General features: G+C 43.4%; 1 pseudogene; it reads left to right on the top strand.

Moving 5' to 3' along the window:
- Positions 681 to 1,187, top strand: LOC102176242 (annotated as a pseudogene).

Below are 5,690 nucleotides of genomic sequence, written 5' to 3'. Positions count from 1 at the left end.
TAAAATGAACTCTTGCTTTTCCTTTGGGGAACCACCTCTCCCCCACAGTTAAGCTACAGTTTGAGTGGAGTTGCCTCACCCCCTTTTCTGGTGAGGGTCCCCATTTGTAGTGTTCAGTTCAGTTCAGTCGCTCAGTCATGTCCAACTCTTTGCAACCCCATGAATCGCAGCACACCAGGCCTCCCTGTCCATCATCAACTCCCGGAGTTCACTCAGACTCACGTCCATCAAGTCAGTGATGCCATCCAGCCATCTCATCCTCGGTCGTCCCCTTCTCCTCCTGCCCCCAATCCCTCCCAGCATCAGAGTCTTTTCCAATGAGTCAACTCTTTGCATGAGGTGGCCAAAGTACTGGAGTTTCAGCTTTAGCATCATTCCTTCCAAAGAAATCCCAGGGCTGATCTCCTTCAGAATGGACTGGCTGGATCTCCTTGTAGTCCAAGGGACTCTCAAGAGTCTTCTCCAACACCACAGTTCAAAACCATCAATTCTTCGGCACTCAGCTTTCTTCACAGCCCAACTCTCACATCCATACATGACCACTGGTTGGTCATAACTTTTCTTCCAAGGAGTAAGTGGATCCTGTTTAATGAAGGTCTGTATCAGCATATTTTGCTATGGACTGAATGTCTGCGTTCCTCTGAAATTCATATATCGAAACTCTAACCTCCGGTGCGATCATGGCGCTGTGCGCGGTACGGAGCGTGCAGGCCGTGGTCGGCAGCCTGCGTGCCATCTCGTGCCCTGCTCGCCGCAGCCCTGGGGACTGCGGGCGGATGCTGTCCAGGCGCTGTGCACCGGCCCTACTCTGCTGTCGGTGCAGAAATTCACAGAAAAACACGAATGGGTAACAACAGAAAATGGTGTCTGAACAGTGGGAATCAGCCATTTTGCACAGGAAGCTTTGGGAGATGTTGTCTACTGTAGTCTGCTTGAAGTTGGGACAAAGTTGAACAAACAAGAGGAGTTTGGTGCTTTGGAAAGTGTGAAAGCTGCTAGTGAACTCTATTCTCTTCCGTCAGAAGTAACTGAAATTAATAAAGCTCTAGCAGAAAATCCAGGACTTGTCAACAAGTCTTGTTATGAAGATGGTTGGCTGATCAAGATGGCATTCAGTAACCCTTCAGAGTTAGATGAACTGATGAGTGAAGAAGCATGAGAAATACATAAAACCTATTGAGGAGTGAAAATGGAACCGTTTAATAAACTACTCTGAAACAACCTAATCTAGCATAGTTGTCTTAAATTAGTGGTGGATAAATATTTAAAAAGCAACGTTTAGCAAAAGAAACTACTTGTAACAATGTTTCCTGAAGAAAATGCCTCTTAACTTTCTAATGACTTCAGATAAACACTGTGTATCTTTTCCACAGCATCCTGTGATTTTTAGGCTAGGCTCCAGTTATAATAGTCAGAATTCCTGAAGTTATCTCTGGTAAAACTAATTACAAAAGATCAGGAAGAAGCTTCCCATTTCCTTCCACAACTCTTTATCTAAGAGTAAGCCATTTCTTTCGAACTAAACGACCTACTTCAGGGTACTTTGATTTATCACACAGACCAATGTCAAGCGTTCTTCACTGGATTGGTCCTGTGTGACTTGACTCTAATTATTGTACCAGGGGAGCAATCATTGCCAGGACTGGGACTGCTCTGGGGGATGGAGTCTCTCCCAGCCTGGGTCCTTTAACCTGGGGCTCTGCTGCAGTGCTTGCACGTGGACGCACATCTCTTCCAGCAACAAAATACAAAGAAGCTATAAGGGACTAAAAGCAGTTGTGTGCATGGGCAGTTGGGGCAAATTATGGAAAACAAAATACAAGAAGAACAAAAAGACCAACCGCCACTTCTGAAGAGCCTGGAGCAAAAAACAGGATGTTGGGAGCAAGAGCACAGTACTTCCACGTGCCCCCTGCACTCAACACCACCGAAGGGGTGGGCCAACCACCTAAGCCGCCCTTTTGGTGGGACTCCTAGACCTGCCTCTACTCTCACCCCATAAGGAACAAGCTCCCCCCACTCAGCAAGTGACCAAGGGAACATGTTCATTCTTGCGCCCTCCTGCTGCAGCAGGGGCCCTAACAAAGCATGGCCTGAATTTCTATCAATTTCTATTGATTAAGAAGGCCAAGAACCTTAGTCGGTAACATGTGCGCCCCACCACAATGGTTCATTAGGAATCAGTATTTGGAGAATTGGTATTCTGAGGCTTCCTTTTTTAATTTTTTTCCTGAGTGGTTAAACAACAAATATTTATTTTCTCATAGTTCCAGAGATTGGTCCCAGCAGTGGTCAGGTTCTGGTGAGAGCCCTCCTCCTGGCTTGCTAATGGGATTTCTTGCTATGTCCTCACATGGTGGAAAGAAAGCTGTGGTGTCCAGCCCTCTACTATAAAGGTACCATGTCTATAGGATCACAGTGCTACCATTATGAGGTGGCTTCCCTCTGGATATCAGAGATGTAAAGAGCTCACTACTTGGCCAGTCCCCAGTTCCTGACAGCTTGTTGGGTGGAGTAGGTGTAGAGGACAACCAACACTGGGAGGCAGCTCTTGGGAAGAAATGGCCCTTATCTGGTTCTTTCTCTTTTATACATGCTATGGACTGTTTGACTTTGGGAGGTTCGTCTTTTATATTTTACCTGCAAAGGGTTTTGGGTCATGAAAAAGGACCTAAGCTTCTATCTTGCTGGGTTCCCTTGTTTCAGCAGTTTAAACTCCCCTGTGATTGTTGTCCCTTCTGATTTGAGAGGGCTGCCTGGATCACTCATTAGAGCTGAAAGGTGAGGAGTGCACCAGGCACTGGATTAAATACCTTACATGCGTTATCTCACCTAATCCTCATGATCATCTTATGAATTAACTACTATTATTGACCTATTTCTCACACATGAAAACTGAGGCTTAGAAAGGCCCAGCACCATGCTGAAAGTCACGCATTCTCTCCTCTACAAATATGGCTGGAGGACCTGTGGTATGCCAGGCCCTATTTTATTCTCTGGAGCTTCCCATACTAAGTGTTGGGCCTGAAATTCCAACACTCATCTGATTCCAGCTCTGCACATTTCGCTGATGGACTCAACTGCTTCCCCTGTGGATGTCACCTGTAACACAGACCAGATGATTTGGTCCTTGATAGTAAGAGTTGATGCTGAATCCATTTACACCTTCTAGCTCACACCTTTGTAACACAGAGACAAAAATATAGCTGAAGTTACTTGTCCATGATGTGAAATTTGCTCTCCTGATTTAAAAAAAAAATGCTATAGGTTTTTGAATTTCCCTTTGAGTGTGTCATTTAACTTTAGAAAGAATATCCCTTAGATCCACAGACTTAGAAAAGGTGCCTGGGGCTGAATCAAGGTCCTACCATTTCCAGCAGTGTAATTTTGAGCTTTGGTTTCAACACATTTAAAAAAAAAAAAAAAGGATATGAACTGACATCAGAGAGTTGTACGAAGGCTGAATTGGCTGATCAATCCAAAGCCCCAAGCACTATGTGTGGTGCACAGTAAGGGAGAATGAATGGCAGCTTTCATTAAGGAGGCTGAAAATTGTAAAGAGGCTGCTGGATTTTGTAGCTGGATTGATGATGAACATTGAAAGCAGTTCAGTGGAAAGGTAGGGTGGAGGTCTGGCTGTAGGTGAATGAGAGCTTGAGAAAGTGGCATCTCAGAGTGTAAAAACTACCTGCTCTTGGACCTCTGCTGTTGGTCCAGTGATTAAGACTTCAAGCTTTCACTACAGGGGACATGGGTTTGATCCTTGGATGCAGAAATGACATTTCACAACTGAGATCCAGTATGCTTCGAGGTGTGGCCAAAAAACCAAACAGCAAGAAACTACTTGGTCTGAAGCTAAATATATTGGCTTAGGAGAGGTGAGATGGGGTAGCTTTAACGAGTGACACAGGTTGAGGTGGGTTTTTTTTTTTAAATTGCCAGTTAGATAAAATCAGGGATGTAATGAAGGAAACATTCCAGTTATGCTGAAAGTCTCCCAAAGAGATGACTTTGATAGACTTTATTTTAATCTTATTTCTCTGCATCTTTTTTCCTTTACTATAGATTTGCTACTCAGCTATCTTAGGAAAAGGATTTCTTAGGAAAAGGAAAATTGCCAAGTCATTTTGTTGAAACATTAATATAGGAACAGGAACACTTGAGAAAAAAATGTTAATGTAAGCCCAGTTCTACAAATATTGAGTCTTTTCTATGCTAGGCATTTCTGGAAAACAAAACATGAATAACACGTATCTTTTATGTCAGTGATGAAGGAATTATTGGGGTGTACACAGACTACCGCTGGATCACATAGAAGGGAGAGTAATTCTCATGAAATATGACTTTTTTTAATTGGAGAAGCTGGTCAGAAAATCTAGTAGGGAAACTTATTCAACAGTTTTCACAGAAAAAACTCACTGCAGAAGACAAATGGTTTAAAATACAGCAGATTAAGTCACTAGGCACTCAGTTCAGTCAGTTCAGTTCAGTCGCTCAGTCGTGTCCGACTCTTTGCGACCCCATGAATCGCAGCACGCCAGGCCTCCCTGTCCATCACCAACTCCCGGAGTTCACTCAGACTCACGTCCATCGAGTCAGTGATGCCATCCAGCCATCTCATCCTCGGTCGTCCCCTTCTCCTCCTGCCCCCAATCTCTCCCAGCATCAGGGTCTTTAACAAGGAGTCAACTCTTCGCATGAAGTGGCCGAAGTACTGGAGTTTCAGCTTTAGCATCATTCCTTCCAAAGAAATCCCAGGGCTGATCTCCTTCAGAATGGACTGGTTGGGTCTCCTTGCAGTCCAAGGGACTCTCAAGAGTCTTCTCCAACACCACAGTTCAAAACCATCAATTCTTCGGTGCTCAGCTTTCTTCACAGTCCAGGTCTCGCAACCATACATGACCACAGGAAAAACCATAGCCTTGACTAGATGGACCTTTGTTGGCAAAGTAATGTCTCTGCTTTTGAATATGCTATCTAGGTTGGTCATAACTTTTCTTCCAAGGAGTAAGTGTCTTTTAATTTCATGGCTCAGTCACCATCTGCAGTGATTTTGGAGCCCAAAAAAATAAAGTCTGACATTGTTTCCACTGTTTCCTCATCTATTTCCCATGAAGTGATGGAACCAGATGCCATGATCTTCTACTCAAGACCAATTACCTTTGTAGAAGTCAGAAACTTTTTAACATTAAGTAAATCAAGATACTTTATTAAAAAATTAATCCTGAAGAAAATCACACCACTTCTGGCGGAGAGCAGCAACTTTTTAAATGGTGGATAGCACCATTATTTTTGTCTTTCACCCCAGAAAATATTTTCCAGATTACTCTTATTGCAGCAAAAATAATGTTTAGTGAGTGAAAACACAAGATGTTGCTTCCATATTTAACACAGAATGCAGAGAATAATTGCAGTTGAAAGACTGATTTCTTTTATAAAAAATATTATGCCAGGAAGCTAAGGAGCAAGGGGTCAGAGATGGTCAGACATTTTTTGCCAAGCCCCAGTTTCTTTCACCCAGTACTCTTTTGGGTATTAAAAAAAAAACTTCAGATAAAAAAGGTGACCATTTGCCTTAGGGTAGTTTTATGGGCAGGGTAATGATGAACCACAAGCTGGAATCAAGATTGCCAGGAGAAATATCAATAACCTCAGATATGCAGATAACACCACCCTTATTGCAGAAAGTG

The sequence above is a fragment of the Capra hircus genome, chromosome 10, assembly GCF_001704415.2.
Source record: "Capra hircus breed San Clemente chromosome 10, ASM170441v1, whole genome shotgun sequence".
Lineage (NCBI taxonomy): Eukaryota > Metazoa > Chordata > Mammalia > Artiodactyla > Bovidae > Capra > Capra hircus.
The sequence above is the reverse complement of the archived record's forward strand: the minus strand, read 5'-3'. Positions and strand labels throughout refer to the sequence as shown.